The following is an 18,047-nucleotide window of genomic DNA, read 5'->3' as shown; positions in this document are numbered from 1 at the left end:
CACCAACACTATCCCTGGAAATTGTGGTTTCCCTAGAATGCAGGTCTGAGGTCTCTCTAGTGATCACACGAAAAATCTAAGCGAAGATAAGGGATTCTGGACATTGGGGCCACAAATAAAACAAGGGAATTATGCTCACCAAAATACCACCAACCACGTATACCAAATATGCAGGTCTGGGTGCTGAAATAATGCATGTCCATTGTATTATTGTTGCACATGGCCAAATCTGAATACAAAGAGTGATTATTGCTAAGTTATTTCTCGGCGGTAATAAAATACCGTCAGGCCCCAAATCTCCACAAAATACCCTACATATTTATGGTGCGTTGGCCCGGGAAAGTGATCACAGAGTACCTACTGGGCGTGGCAAGCGTGTCTCACACTGCCATTTGCACATTAAAGGGAACCCATTTTATAATAGCAGTGTGCCACTAAAAACGAATTTCAGAATGTCACAAAGGGAAACCACATTCTCAGATCTAGTGCAATATTTAGAGGCAAAGTTATTTGCACATGGGAATTGGTCTTCGAACAGTACCTTAGAATGGAGTAACCGCATTCAGGGTGAGGTGCAGAAAGAAAAACTAGACAATATTTTTGCAGAAGGCAGCATAATTCAGGTCTGCCTTACAAGATTATTGAATGCAGCCGATAAAAATGCAGAGAAAGACTGTTTAATACGGCTATGCGGCAAAATATGGTTTATTTTAAACAAGTCCCTGCGAATGCAAGAGAATGATACTCAGCTAATTAACAGGTTAAAGACTGAATTAGATGGGGCAAGTAAAAATCAGGAAATGTTGAGAGCAGAATTGGATGTATGCCAAAAAGACATGCAATTAAAATGCAGAGACTTTGATACTCAGTTATCCAAAAGCAAGAAACAATTTGAAGATAGTGAGCAAGAATTGACACACTTAAAAGCCTTAGTGGATCACATTAGGCAGGATAAAGATGAGGTTGTTTCAGAAATGCAGATTTTACAAAAAGAACATTGCGAAAAAGAAGGTGATCTCCAGAGTGTAGAACAAGAAATGATTAAAATGATCCAAGAAAGAGACAAGAGAAATAAAGAGTTCAATGAATGCCAAATGCAAATGTGCGATATGCAGGAGGCAATTAATAAAATGAGTGATGAAAATAATTATTTGCATGATGAAGCCAACAGACTCCTTAAAAAGTGTAAGGACTTAGAACAGCAAATGTGCATTCCCAGGTCCCAGGAGAGGCGGCAGGGTACCACATTCAATGGAGTGGAGGTGAATTCTAGCTCTGCCCAAAGAGCTAGTGCCCCAGTGACAGGGCCGGTGACTGAACTTGGTTGCAGCGCCCTTGGGGGATTTGATACTCCCATTGGGGGCAGCCACCAATCTCATACACCTGAAAACAGGATTGAATCACAAAATAGTGCAATTCCATGCATTGCAACAAGTAGCCCCATAAAAATAATGAAATCCATTAAAGCCCTGATCAAACCATTTAAAAAGGGAGGTGAATGCTGCATTGAGGATCACTTAGAAGCGGTGCATGACATTTTTAAAGCGCTCCAGATACCTAAGGAACAGTACAGACAATATTTTCATTTAACTTTAGATGCCCCGACGGCCAGCATCATAAGGGGATTAAATGAACAGCAGAATATGACATGGCTGGAGTTTGAAAAAGAAATTAGGCGCCATTTTTCTCCTTTTCAGTCATTGCAGGAGGCAAAGAAAGTTGCGTACACTATTACTGCTGGACCTAATACATCACCTCGCCAATTTTTACAAGACTTAAAAAGAGCATTCTCTCGCTTTGATGTATCTTTTGACTCAAATTCCAATGAGTTTAAAACCGCATACTTCTATGGGCTACAGAAAGACATCATATCCCAATTGGTCCGTGAATTTGACCGTGACAAGTCCCTTGAATGGATTGTACATCAAAGCACCAAGCTATATGAGGTACTCTATTGTCAGGGTAGAGAAAGTGATAAAATGAAAGATACCAGGCCTAAATCTAAAGAACCCTCAGCCACAGTAATGGAAATCAGGTCAGCCAAAATGTCCCTTGAGTCTGCTCAAAGCCAAGGTAAAAATAATGTGACACCTGAACAAAGGGGTAATCAACAAAGATCGCCATTTACTGTACCAATGTTCCAATCACATGATCCTAGTAATAGAGAGAGCTACATCAGCCCTAGATATTTAGGAGATAGACCCCGGGTAAGATACCGGTCTGATATGGCAGGTATGAACAATAACCAGAGACAAAATCAAGATCAAAGAAATGATGGTCCCTACCAGTCATTGGGGACACAGAGCAGATTTGATCCCAGCACCATGATATATGGTAATCAGGATAGGCCCCGATATGTGGATCGATTTACTGATAATGGAAATCAATATAGGGGCCAGTACCCACAATCTGAGAGACAGGACATGAAGCAAAACGTGAACTACAGTCCACGCCAGTACAATGATTCCCCACCAGGGGACTATAATCAAAGGATGGGTGCAACCCGCTCCCCTCCACAAATGAATCAAGAGTTCAGAAACCATCCCAACCGGTATCAATCACCTGAGAGGTATCAGAATAGATCCAATCAGGGGGAAAACAACCAATATCGACCTAGGCCACAGAAAGAGGATCCTAGAGAGGTGGAAAGGTTCCAATGCCTTGAGGCCCAAGTGAAAATGTTAGCTGAGCAAATAGGAAAGCTCTATACAGCGCAAAAACAACCTTCCAAAGAGGGGGCTGATGGCCATAGCAATGACCGGGGGGCTTCCGAAAAGTGACTAAGTACTCATGATAACTGCAGTGCCAAAATGACAGATTGCTCTGATATAATTTTGCATAACGACTCTGAGATGTCTAATGGATTAAAAATGAAAGTACCAGTAAATGAAATTGTGACAGAAAGTGCAAATACTTCTAAAAAAGAGGTACGGTTTAACTTAGAGCTAAATAAAACAGTAAAGATTTGCACAAATGAAAAAGAAACATTAGGAATTCCAAAAGAACAAAGGGACAGATTTAAGAAAAATGACTCATGCATGGGGAATACCAGTGAACAGGGAGTAAGTGGGGATGCCATAGCTCCTTCCCTGGGCAAGCAAAACAATTACCAAACACAGACAGAAAAAGGAAATACTCACAAGGAGGGTACAAATCAATCACCTGAAAAATTCTTTGAGCCACATATTTTTGAAGAGGCTGAAAGGGCTGGTATTACACTAAATGATCACAAATGCACAGAATTAAAAAATGACAAATTGCTGAATGATGTTGTGACACATGTTCAGTTGGAAGGTTGTAATGTGGTCTCTGATGTTACCCAGATGGATGGGCGAACGGTGGCCACACTCCAAAAAACCTCTGAACATGGAGAAATGAATAAAATATCTCGCACAGAAATGGGTAAAAAGGAGGGAAAAATGTCTTTTCATTTACCAATGTGTTTAGCCAAAAGTGAAAAAGGCCTGAGAAAGGTGAGCCCTGAAATCAGTAAGAATTCACATTTCTTATGTGTATTAGAGGAAGTTGAGGACAGATATTATGCACCCATCACTGTAGAAGAAAAATGCCACACCTTTGCTATGATTGACACTGGCGCACAGGCCACAATTATGTCCAAGGAGCTGGTAAAGAGTATCAATGAAGGGAGGCCTCCACAGAGTCAGATCACAGTGAAGGCAAATCAAGGCCCAGTGCATAACTTTAATGGGGAGGAGGTGCCCATCATAGGTGTAACTGAGGTTGACATAAAAATAGGAAAGCACAGAATGAAACAAGAGGTATTGATCACATCTATTTGTGAAATTCCATTTCTGATGGGGACAGATTGCCTGAAAAGATTGTCTCCTCTCATAGATGGGGTGAATGGAGTGCTGTGGTCCTTAACCAAAAAACCATTGAGGCCTAAGAAACTAAAATCACAAAACAGCAATATAAAAGAATGTCACACCGTTGCCAAAACAAATGATGCTGTGGAGGTATATCTCCAGAATAGCTGCATACCTAGTGTCACTGTTATATTAATGTGTCAAGACAAAGATCAGAGCGACAATGAAAAACTACCTGTACAAATATACTTGGACCCAAGGAAAGATTGGCAGACTGCCATAGACGAACACACATTACGTTTCTATTTAAAAGAGAATACATGCAAACAGAATATTGTTCCTAAAACAGATTCAGAAAAACACATTACCACTCTGGCAGAGATACACATGGAAGATGAGCAACCATGGGTTCACGCTGGTATAAATGATTATCTTAAAACAATAAAAGCCACTTTAGCGCTTGAACATGAAAGGAGTTTCATTAATGAGAAATTGTTGCAAAAAATTATGGAGAGGGAAGAAATCCCGAAATTTAGGATTAAAAACCAATATGTTTCTGGGTTGGACAGTCCAGACTTTGAAAACCGAATTACAGGCAGATGCATGCTTAAAATTAGCATTGGGCAGAAAGCAATTTACCATAATGTATGGATAGTGAGTGGAGCACAAAATGAATTTTACATGGGCAATGACATCATGCACAGAATGTGTATGGTGTTAGATTTCCTTAATCAAAAAATATGGTCACGCCTAGGTGGGCCGGCGCCTGAATTTGAAGACAAAAGAAGGGCTTATCATTGTGCACAACTAGTTCCTTATGCAGTCGAATTACAGATGAGGAAAAATACTATTGTTCCTGCATTTACAAAACAGTTTGCAATAACACTGAAATGCAAAAATGGACAGCAGATGAAAGGCTCTGATGCATTTGTATGCCTGAATGAATCCATAAAACAGCAAGGCCTGGATTATGAATACATTCCATTGGTAGACATTGGTGAGGGATCTGTAAAAATCATGGTGAATAATAAAGGTTGTCAGGATATTCAGTTAGAGGAAAACTCCCCATTAGGAATGGCCATACAAAAATCACATTATACGGCAGATTTAAATAACATGGTGATTGGGAATATTCCTGAAAAATATGCAGATGCCAAGGGCGAGTTGCCAGAACACCTGGACTCTCAGCCCAAAGGAATATTTAAAATTCATTCTGTGTATCCTTATGATTCAAATGAGACAGTGTGCTGCCATCAAGAGGATTGCATAATATTTAATTTAAATGAAAATGAAACAGGAAATCAGCCCATTGAAGTGGAAGCTGATATGCCAAAATATTTGAAAGTGGCAGCTCTACAAAAAGACACAGCCACACAGTTAGAGGAAAGCGCTGAGATTCCTTTACCAGAAGAGTTTCCAGAATTTTCCAGAATGGTAGAAGAGCAGATCTCCTTAGCGGATGCATGTAACAGCGATGAGGATCGACGCAATCTGAGGGAAATATTTATGGAGTTTAAGGATGTATTTGCAAAAGATGCTTATGATTGTGGTTTAACTGATTTACATGTGGCCACACTACCAGAAGGTTGTAGCAGAAATCCAGTGTTTGTACGCCAGTATAGACTACCGCTGGCATGTTTAGAATCATTGGCAGAGATTATTAAAAATTTGGAATCACGGGGAATAATTAGGCCCATTCATAGCACATCCAATACGCCTATTTTAGGTGTGTTAAAGCCAAATGGTCAATGGCGGCTGTGTGCAGACTTAAGAGAGTTAAATAAAAGAGTACCAGTATCTAGATGGCCACTACCATTCATTGATCAGGGCCTAGCTCAGATACATGGTTCAAATGTATTTACCACGTTAGATCTCACATCTGGATATTGGTGTGTGCCATTGGCAGAGGAGATACAACACCTATTTTCCTTTACATTTGACAGGACTCAATATGCCTGGCTTAGAGCTCCGTTCGGGTACATCAATAGTGGGAGTGAATTTGGCATATTTTTGAGAAAGGCCATGCCGGATGCAGCGGAAAGAGGGACAATAGTTTATGTGGATGATGTCTTGATAAAAAATGAAAACCTTAAAAGCCATTTTGATGAAATAAGACATGTGCTTGGCCAATTGCAGAAAGCAGGCGCCAAAGTATCTTTGCAAAAAGCACAATGGTGCAAGAAAAAAGTGAACTTTCTAGGGCATGAAGTGACTGAACATGGGCTAAATCCACAAAGGAAGAAAATAGAGGCCATACAAAGATTAAAAGATCCTAAAAATGTGAAAGGAGTAAAAAGTTTATTAGGGATGACAGGCTATAACAGAAAGTTCATTGAGAATTATGCAGAAATCACTCAACCATTGACTAAACTGCTTAAACTAAATACTCCCTGGAGATGGGAAAGAGAGCAATCTGATGCAGTGGCTAGATTGAAGGAATGTCTTGTAAAGGCACCATGTTTAGCATACCCCATAAAGGACAGGGATTTCTTTATAGAAATAGGCTTTTCTGAACATTGTATGTCAGCAGTGTTATCACAAAAACACGATTTGAATCACAAAACCATTGCATATGCAAGTAAGGCATTTTCCCAAGTTGAAATGAAATTTAATGAATGTGAGAAGGCCCTATTAACCACTGTGTGGGCGCTACAACATTTTCGCCCCATTGTTCAGGGAGAAAAGGTGATTATTGAGACAAATCATCAACCTTTGCAATTTTTAGAGAGTAAAAGAATTAGATCAGGCAATCTAGCGCAATCCAGAATCACTTCATGGACGCTGGCATTACAAGGTTTTCCCGTAGAAGTAAGATATGGACAAAATAAAAAGAGCCCAATTGCTCAAGGGTTAGCTGACTTACATGACTGTGCAGCTGAACAAATACCAAATGAAATGGAAGTGGAAGCTAGTTTGCAGGAATTTGAACAATCACCACACAAAGCTTTTGATGAAAAAACATGCAAGGATTTGCCAACTGTATATGTGGATGGTTGTGCTTTTCACATTGAAAATGACAGTAATAAACAATTAGTGGCAGGAATAGGAAATGTCTGGTTGAAATGTGAAGGCGTTCCTAGTATAGGGATGAGGATTGGAGATAGGAGCAGTCAGGTGGCGGAATTGGCAGCCATCTATAAAGCAATTGCTACTGCAGTTGATAAAAAGTTCAGTGAAATTGTCCTGGTGACTGATTCTGACTATGCACGGAATAGCTTTGTGGAGTATTTGCCTGGTTGGAAAGCAAGAGGCATGGTTACATACAACAAAAAGCCACTTAAACATGGAAAAATGATACAAGCCATAGACAAATTGGTGTCAGAAAATAATTTAACAATATACTGGAGAAAAGTTCGTGGGCATTTAAAAACACCAGGAGAGGATAAGGAGGGAAATGATAAGGCAGACCATCTGGCTAAGATTGGGGCTGTGATGGGAGAATTACTACCTATTGATTATTTAATGGGTGAAATACAAATTGATGCAGTCACACGTTCTAAAGCACCAAAGGAGGTAGATCAACCGGTGGTGCAGTGGAGTCATGACACGCCAGACCAAGATTTGATTGAGGCACAAAAGAATGATCAAATTTTGGGAATCTATTATAATCATTTGATAGATCCTGAACAAAATCCTTTAACAGAAAATGATTGTATGGGAAAAGAAGAGTTGAGGGTGTTATTAAAGAACAAAACACGAATTAGATTACAGGATGGACTCATGATTAGAGAGTCCATAACAGGGCAAATACAGTGGGTAGTACCCCTTTCATTCAGAGGACTAATGCTACACCATGCACACGATGCCATAACTGCAGGCCATAGAGGTTCACAAAAGACATTAGAAATACTAAAAGATTATGCTTACTGGCCACATATGTCCCAAGATGTGGAATTATATACTAGAGGATGTCTAGTATGCGCCCAATTTAAACCTGCTTCACCAATGCATAGAGCACCATTGATGAAAAGAGGCCTAACTCTCCCATGGTCAGATTTGCAAATAGACTATGTAGGTCCTTTAAAAAGGTCAAGCAGGGGACACCGCTATATTTTGAGTGTGGTATGTTTGATGTCAAAGTGGATTGAGTGCATTCCCGCACCAGATTGTAGTGCGCAAACAGCAGCCACATTGCTGGTGAACCATGTGTTCTCAAGGTTTGGGTTGCCACAAAGAATTGAGTCAGACAGAGGAAGTCATTTCACAAGTACTCTAATGAGTAAGGTATGGCAAATACTAGGTGTGAAAAGGAAACTACATATCGCATATCGGGCGGCGTCTTCAGGTACAGTTGAAAGAAGCAATAGGTCTGTTGTGGACATTTTAAAGAAATTTGTGGCAGAAGCAGGTTCCAGCTGGGATTTGCGTTTACCATTGGTTCTGATGGCAATCAGGTCGACTCCTGCCAAAGCAACAGGTGTTAGCCCCCATGAGGTATTAACAGGTAGGAAAATGGTGTTACCACAACACCTACTATACAGAACACATGAGCAAACTCTAGTGAGTGCATCCACAGTTCATGAATATATTGATGAACTGAGGAGGCATTTGCAACACGCATTTGCTTTTGTGCAGAGAAATCTGGAAAGAGCTGCTGACAGTGCTAAGTCATATTATGACAAAAAGACATCAGTAAAGGAATACAATGTAGGGGATCAGGTGTACAAATTTCATTTTGGAAAAAGTAAACAGAAAAATTCTAAATTTCTGGCAGCCTGGCAGGGGCCATTCCGAATTATAGATAAAGTCTCTCCTGTAGTGTATAAAATTTTGAAAAATGAAGGTGAAACAGCAATAGAGCAGTTTGTCCATGTAAATCAAATCAAACCATGCCATCCCAGACATGAGATCAGGCAGCTTGAGCATGTGGAAACGGATAGAGTCCCTTGAGAAAATAAATGGGTGTGATCAGGAGGCAGTGACAAAGAAGTTAAAAAAAAGTTGATTGTTAGGATGGCACATAAACACTGTAATATATGTGAAAATATATAATATAAATAAATAAATAAATAAATAAATAAATAAATAAATAAATAAATGCACATATAACGGAAGCTCGTGGTTGGTGTGCAGAGAGAAAGTGTATTAAATATTGAATGCTGTTTTATATGTGTTTGTTTTCTTTTAACTTGTGTTTAATTTCAGAAAAAAAAAAAAAAAACGAAGTATTTTTACCAAGCATGTTTTATTTTTGGCAAAAGGATGAAGTTAGTATTGTGCTATGTACTTAATCTGTTTATTTTCTATTTTGATTTAGACGATTAACATTATTTGATCGGAGGTTCCGGGATCAGAGGCCACGGGAGACGATGGAGTCCTGGAGTCCCCTGGATGAAGACCAAAAGATGCCTGCCTCCAGGTGGAGGTGAAGACAAAATGACCGGAATGCCAAAAGAGATGACTACTGTGGATTCAAGATTGCCAAGATGAAAGAGTACTCGAATGAACCGAATAACTTCGCTGGTCGGGATATACCAAAAGAGACAAAGCAAAAGTTCCGGCATATGAAGTTCCACGTATTTATTATTTTAATTATTTATTTTAACTTGTTATATTACTTATTTGTTTTAGTTAATTGTTTTATTTCATTGTTTTTAATTGACTTGGAAAATTTAAACTTAAAGTAATGCCACTTCCACTGAGAAGGCAAATGTGGAACATTTTATGAACTGATGGACTCAGATGAAATGTTAATTGCAAATTTTCATTGATGCACATGAATATTCATTTTGTTGGATTGCTATATTGTAAAAAAAAAAAATAGAACAAGTTGTTTTTAGGAATTGGCTTGGATTATAGCCAAGTTCTAAAAACAAAAGGAGGGTATATGTAAGGATATTTTATATGTAAGGATATTTGGCATGTTACAGCACAGAGTACAGCACTACTGCACAAGTAGCATTACAGCACTACTGCACAAGTAGCATTACAGCACTACTGCACAAGTAGCATTACAGCACTACTGCACAAGTAGCATTACAGCACTACTGCACAAGTAGCATTTTTTTTTGCAGCACCACCACAAGGGTGCGGTGCATTGCTATATGGGTTAGCAGATTAACAAGGAAAGACAGGCTATTCAGTCAAAAAACGATTTTAACATATAAGATGCAAAGCTATTTTTACAGTTAAAAGCACACGTGTTCATTTAAAAATGCACACTATTTTTCACCTGAAATGCCTATATTGCTAGAGACACATTTGAAAATTAACAGCTAACATATTAACCATTAACCTGACTAATAAAACCTTATTTTAATATAACTCACTAATAAAATGTGTTCTCTACTGCAGAATTAGGCATACTTTGAAAACCAGTTAAATGAGTGTGCAGATTTTTCCTCTCTTCTCTGCCTGATTATCCGTGTTGTTGTGCACAGTAACTGCAGGAGGAAGGAAGTCAGATTTGCAACAATTGCAAATGTATAAGCGAAGCTATTGTTTAAAAGTAGGAGGATGAGAGATGATGGATTTCATTGGAACACGTCATAAAGAGGGCTGAGAGGAAAGTTTTAGTGGGCAGTAGCAGGGAAAAAGACAGGCAGACATCTTTCTGCACTACTGGGGAGAAGACCTGGCTGTGGGGGTGTCCTGCTGCAGTCGAGACTGGGGAAAGCTGAAAGAATTACCTTTCCACTGGCAGAGGCAGTCCTATCTGAAAAAGCTGAGAATTCCAGGCAATGACTCCGGCTTGAGAAGGCAAGCGTTCCGTTTTGTTGGAGTTAAGCCAAGAGAGCCACATTCACAGAGAGAAGACTCTGAACAGATAAGGTAATTACCTAACTGGGGGAGCTGTGTGTGTGCACGAAAGTATGCAGTCAGTGTAGAAAAATGAAAGTCCCGTGCGTGTCTTAATCAAGTGCTAATGTTGCAATTTAAGTTCTGTTCTCCGCCACTATAATTGCAGTGTGTCATTGAAAATGCTTTGATTGTTCCCTTTTATTGCTGTGAAGAATGAGATCATGTCTAAATGCAAATTTTATAATACAGAAAATATTTGAAAACAGACGGGTGGTTTATTTTCTATTTACCATTACAATGCCAATGATGTGGGGAGATTTTTAAACAGTGCAATGGTCATTTTAAGACAGATGTGTGTATGTCAGAATCAGTATGAATAATTGTGAGTGACTGTAGTATAACTTGTTGGAGGTACATGAGCCAACGGGAAGAGAGACTCTCTGAACATAGCTCCCTACCGTATATAAGGTAGTGGAAATTACCACAAGACTACCACATATAGCTCTCTGTCGTAAATAAGTCAGTGAGTTTGCCCATGGTGGCGCACCAACACTATCCCTGGAAATTGTGGTTTCCCTAGAATGCAGGTCTGAGGTCTCTCTAGTGATCACACGAAAAATCTAAGCGAAGATAAGGGATTCTGGACATTGGGGCCACAAATAAAACAAGGGAATTATGCTCACCAAAATACCACCAACCACGTATACCAAATATGCAGGTCTGGGTGCTGAAATAATGCATGTCCATTGTATTATTGTTGCACATGGCCAAATCTGAATACAAAGAGTGATTATTGCTAAGTTATTTCTCGGCGGTAATAAAATACCGTCAGGCCCCAAATCTCCACAAAATACCCTACAGACCTTCCCTGGTCTTCTGCATGTCTCGCCTGCAGCTCGCTGGCAGTTTGGCGGCACTCCAGCAGCTTTGGTCACTGACAGATGTTTTCCATTTGCGCCGGTCTGCTTTCTGCATGACGGGACCTCCGTAACTGTGCTTGCCTCCTGGAAACCATCTACCTCTCTGCTCTGCAGTCCTGTGCTCTTGGGTTCTTTCTCAGCTCCTGCTGAGCTGACAATGAAGATGCCATTGTTCAATTTCCTAGCTGTCTTTGAATGACAGCAGACCGATGGGATCAGTTGAAAGGCTAGAACGTATGCATTCATTCTTGTGAGTGATCTGCATTACTCAGGGCCTCTTCCTCATCCCAGTAGTTCTTGTCTGCGACATGTTACAGAAACACATGGGGACGTTGGGGACTATTGGATTGGAGGACTTCTGAGGGAAGGTGGGATATTGTGTTTTTCTGGGATAGTCACTAATTCCTCCCGCCCCATGAGATCCTCCAGCTGAACACCACACCCAGGGGCACTATCAGGTAGCAGCCTCACATCCCTCATCTGAAGCAGTAACAATACCTCGGGATTTGTCACAATATATTTTATGCATAAAGTTGTACATTTATAAATAAAACTTATTTCACTTAAACATTATAATTAGTTATAATTACAGAGGTAGATATGTTTGATTTACAGTTTTAAAATATGATTGTGTTTAGTCCTTATTATTTGTTTATTAAAATTCAATGTTTTATAAGTAGTAAATGTGCACACGGAAAGTACAAGAAAGTACTGTTTGCTGGGACCGAACGCTGAATGCACTCTGGAGCCTACTTGCATTGAGGACTGAGCGTGGAACACGGTCGTTTTGTTCAGACAGCTGGGTCATCGCCGAGCGGACATCTTTCTCCGCTACACAGAAGCTGCCTGACTCTTCAACATTGAAAATAAATATTTAAAGTGACTCCATTGACTCCATTGACTTTAGTGTTTTGAGTCCTGCAGTGCTGACGTAATCCCTCCCTCTCTTCTTGCTTACAGCTATTCTCTGATTGGGCCGTGGCTTTCTTTCTCTTTTTTTTTCACGAACTGTGAGCCCGCCCCTCATCACTTAAATACAACGTGTGTAGCGCACTCGCGCGCGCACACGGAAAGTACAAGAAAGTACTGTTTGCTGCTTTGTTGTCTTTGAGTGTTTATATACATCTGCTAAGGGGTTAGTGGATGAAATTCTCACTGCTTGGTGAGCGATTTTAAATGTGATTTTATCTTGTGATTCTTTTTTTTCCTTTTTCCCTTGTATTTATTTTCATTTTATCTTTTTGGTTATTTTTACCTTGGTTTTTTTTGTGTAGTAATTTTATTGAACCGTGTTGGGATTCGTGTGGCTTAACACGAAAGGAAAGCCATAACCTTCCTTTGCTCATTGTTGTCAGTCACTATTGGCATCAAGACAAATATTTGTCGATAGGGAGGGGCAAGAAAACTAAAAGGGAAAAGAAAAAGGAAGGGTGGAAATAAAGGCTTTTAATCTGAAAACAGGAATGCCAAATGTAAACATGTCTTTATTTAGAGAAGGGGGAATCCCTTGTATGCCAAATGCGGCGCCTGGCATTGTTTCCAATTTTTATTCTGCTCCCGTCATGCCGGCAATGCAGTGTAAAAAATATGCTCCGCCTCATGTGGGGGAGAGGGTAATTGTAAACAAACCGAGAAACCATTCCATAAGCAAAGGAAGCGACATTCGCAAATATTACAACTTGGGAGTGACACTCCAGGTGTAGGGAGTAATGATATTGTTTTGAACAAATACAGCCATAACAAACTTGATAACCTTCATGTATTAAATACACGTCTTAATTTGGAAGTAGCTGCAATTAAAAATAACGTGCTGCCAATTGAGAGTGCCAATTGTGAAAGGATGATCTCAGACACGACTATGGAAAATGAGATTAACCATTGTGAGGCCGATATAGTAACCTCAGGCAAAACACTTGGCACAATCAATGAAAGTCCTCCTAGACCATGCACGGTGGAAGCGCAACAAAGGCTGAGGGAAGCTTATAATAATATGTGTGTAGCGGCTCAAGTGTACAGGGAAGCCTCTGGTCCCATGAACATGTCTGAGGTGCTAATAAATGAGGAAGAAGTGGTGTTTGTTCATTCTAATACGGGTGACCTTATGCAGGTTGAAGATTTGTCACCAATTAGAATGCACAATAAAAGTAGTCCGGTCCTGTCAGTAGTTCTAAATGAGACCAGTGAACCGCTCATGCCAGCAAACAATGATCTTGAAATGACACCTAATATATCGGCGATGTCTGATAAAGATGGCTCGCAAAGCTCCCTGTCTTTTGTTCTACCCACCCCAAGACCAGCAAAAAAATCTTGGACAGGTCTTGAATCCCTGAGGCTGGGGGACAATCAGGCAGAAGAATCAGACGAGCGGGAAGACCTGAGCTCAACCCTCCTGGCGATGAATTCTGCCTTATTGTCCCTGGCAAAGTTGTATGAAGCCATGGATCAGAAAATCAATCATCAAACAATACTATTATCATCTCTATCGAGTAAAATTACTGAAGGAGGAAATATGAGGGAATCCAGGCAATGTGATCCTCAGTTCGAAATATTTAGACACTGTAATACACATGATTCAGAGACACAAACTGAATGCAGGCAAGCCAGTGGAAGCAAAGAGCTGTTACAACCCAGATACTTCACCTTTAGTGGAGCAGAGAGAGAGAGCTTGATTCTCTGAGTGAGGTAACTGAAAGGAGCACTGGAGAATTAATAACTGGCCCAGATATAGTGAGAAATGAACATATCACAATCAATGATGGATGCCATTTCAATATGCCTCCCTCTCTAGTAAAAAAGTCTCTAGGCGAGATAACTGCCAATATAGGAGAAGAATGCCCCAAAAAACAAAAAAAAGCCTCTAAATCACGGGCAAAGCCAAGACGATTTTTGAAGATAACTAATGCCAAACCTAGGGAGGCTCCTACAATGAAAGAAAATAATGCTATTAAGGGCCAAGTAACCCGGAAACTGGGAAACAATAAGGGGAAATCCTCTTTTGAAATGAGTTACGAGCCTTTAGATGAGTTGGTGGCTGAAAGCCAGGCTGCAATGGAAAAAGAGAAGGTAGTGTTACAAGATCCTGTTGGCATTTCTCCGCCTGTCATACAAAAGGTACCTGCCAGGAGTAGTTTGATTGACACACAATCTGAAGCTGCTGTAGTTGGGCAGATTGATGCCCAATTGAGAGAAGAGATAAATAAGACAATCGAACAATATATTGTAGAAAGACAAATGGAAAAATCTAGAATGGATTATGAGCGGGTGCCGCAAAATACGGGGAAAGTTATGTCTGACACCCGTCCCCCTCTAACGTTCCCTACAAATATTGAAAGAACATCGATAGCTCCTGGGAATGGGAGGTGGGGGGTTCAGTGGAAACCAAGTGCAAGTGCAGGGAGAGAACAGGTACCAAAGGCTAGATTAATGGGGTCAAGTAATCTTCACTGTTTTATTCTGGAATGTAGAGATCATCCTTATGAACAATATGATCTTAATCGCTCCTGTGTTCTTAACATACTTAAAGAGATACCAGAGCTAAGAAACTTAACATCCTCTGATATTGATAGGGTGGAATTCTTGAGCAACAAAGATCTATCCAGGTCTAGAATCACGTTTCGCTCAACTGTTTTGGCGGATATGGTAGGGGAAGCAAGAAACACCCTTCAGAACATGGGCTTTAATATGTATAGAGAAGAGCATCTGGAAATAGGAGAAAGAATGGGGGCAAAAAAATGGGCTCCTAGAATTTATGGTTCCATTAGTTGGATCAGACAAATTTTGGGATAGAAAGATCTGCCCAAACATAACAACCCATACCGAAAGAAAAAATTAACCTTGTATGCTGGAACACCTGGGGCTTCAAACACTTTACTAACACGCATGACTCTGAATTGAACAAATATGACATTGTAGTACTACAGGAAACATGGTTGACACAAGCTCCTGTTTGGAATGATTATGAAATATTGCTAGAACCTGCCATTAGGTTGCCTATAGGGAGACCCATGGCTGGCCTTCTCATTGCGATTAAAAAATCAAAAAAGTTTAAAGTCACAAATCTGATTTCGGGTACCCCTTTTATGCAATTCATTAAACTAAGTAATGAAACCCATACTATCATATTAGTCAACATCTATTGGGGGAGATCCCACCTATCTTCAGATTCCTTTTTTGCCTATTTAGAGCAAATTGGTATAAGAGTTGCATTAGAAAAGCATATAGACTATGTGTTGGTCATGGGTGACATCAATATGCATTTGGCTCCTAAAAATCGAAAGAAACTAACACCTGAGGAAATAAGATGGAGTCAATGCATGGTTATGGTGAATGGTTCGGTGCAAGGAGACCCATCCATGGTGAGCACTTGGCATAATGGTGTACTCGAGGCTGCTATTGATTACATTTATGTAAACAAGGCAATGATGAACATAGTCCAGTCCCTGAACATTAAACCTAGTGGTAACAGTGACCACCATCAACTTTGCCTAGAATGGGAGTGGGAGAGGAAATAAAGTTTGATCAAAAATTGGGGGAAAATAAATGGTAATATGAGTGTAAACAATGCAAGAAATCGACTAAAATGGTCGAATGCCTCTCTAATAGGCTATGGTAAACAACTGTCTCACAACTCGGGGAGGGACTATGTATCATCCAAGCTTAAATATGCAGCTGTCAAGGATTCTGTGCAAGGTTGTGGTTATAAACATACCCATAGGTTTGACTCAGAGGTGAAAAACAAAAAATGGAATTAAGATACAAGCTACGCTTGATAAAGCAGTTGCCCATTGAAGAAATGATACAGAAGTCTAAACTACTTCGTACAAGATATAAAAACTGGCAAAAGGGAAGGAAAGCCTTATGCTTTCAAAGAGATAGCGAACACATGTTAAAAAAAATTGCACTTAAAAACTCAGCTGAAATTTGGAGTCTGCTAAATGAGGCAACATTTAAAGACCAGAACTCGGTTCAGGTCAATTCCATCTCGGCCGAATCATGGCGTGCTTATTTCTTGCAGACATATGAATCTCCATTTCTGAATAGCCAATGTGCATTGGAAGTTCGAAACTGGGACCATCAAATTATATTTGACCAGGACGATATATTGCAGTATATATCGAAACTTAGTAGCTCGAGGGCAGCAGGTCCGGATGGACTTACTAACAAAATGCTCAAATCAAATCCTGAGCTCTGGTCAAAAATACTAATGCAGATATTTGGAGAGGTGATGCGCTCGGGGCGCCTCCCGGAGTCATGGAAGAAATCCATCCTCATTCCACTATATAAGAAAGGCCAAAGATCAGATCCAGCCTCTTATAGGCCGATTACACTTCTAGATTGTCCTGGTAAGATCTTTGCCCGCTTAGTGCTTCGATAGTTTAATGCCTGGCTCGATAGGAAAGTGCTAAGAGATCCATGGCAAACTGGATTTCTGAGAGGACTTGGCACAGGGATTAACTTATTATGCATAAATGCAATCATAGCAAAACAAGCAAGCCTAAACTTACCCCTGTATGTCGCCTTCGTCGACTTCAAAACCGCTTTTAACTCAATTCCAAGGGAACTCATGGTGATGAAGTTGATGAAAAGCGAATGTCCCTGGAATATATTAAAATGGATCATAGATCTCCACTCTAACACAACATTGCAAATCAGATTGAATAATGAAGGATTGCTATCAGACCCAATTTGTAGCTCAAGAGGTCTTAAACAAGGGTGTATACTGGTGTCCTCTATTTTTAATTTCTTTATTCTTGATATCGGCAAAGCATTCGTTGATATTGTTACTGACTCTCCGAAACTAGGCCCTATTGTGGTAAAATGGATCCTGTATGCCGATGACCTGTTGTTGATGTCCAGAATACCAATGGATCTACGTAATATGTTAGGGGCTTTGGAAAATTATGCAGTATCAAATAAAATGACTATAAATACTAAAAAAACGCAAGTGATTCAATTTGGTAATGGTAAGCACTGCTACAAAAAGCTTAATTGGACGATATATGGTGAAACAGTTGAAGCGGTTGATGAATATACATACTTGGGGATTAACATCAATAATAGTCCAAGTGACACCCCATATGAATATAGTTTGGATATAAAATGGAAAAATTTGATATCACAATCGAAAATTGTCAAAGGTAAATACTGCAAATTTACCATTGCCCCTTTGATAGCTTATTATAAACAAAAAGCATTGCCAATTTTACTATATGGAGCCGAAACCAAACCGATTAAACCAAACAGTTTTTGGAATAAGAAAGAAGGGTTGTTTTGGAGGACACTGTTAAATCTTCCAGTATCTACTCCGACAGCTATGATAAGACATGAACTAGGGTTGATATCCATTTATGCTGTATACAAGTGGAAACTTTGTACATTGTATAGGAAATGTATTCTTGAAGACCATCAAAATGGCTTACTTATACATCTAGCCAATTATATACAAGCATCTAAAGATGAATTCATTTTGAAGTGGGGCAGCCAGGCAAAAAAATTCCTACAGGAAGCAAATATATCAGTTAACCTGCTGTGTCAAAATCCAAATAAAGCCAAGCGCAAA

Source organism: Ambystoma mexicanum, chromosome 6q (genome assembly GCF_040938575.1).
Source record: "Ambystoma mexicanum isolate Mex_15411 chromosome 6q, UKY_AmexF1_1, whole genome shotgun sequence".
Lineage (NCBI taxonomy): Eukaryota > Metazoa > Chordata > Amphibia > Caudata > Ambystomatidae > Ambystoma > Ambystoma mexicanum.
This window is presented reverse-complemented; position numbering follows the sequence as displayed.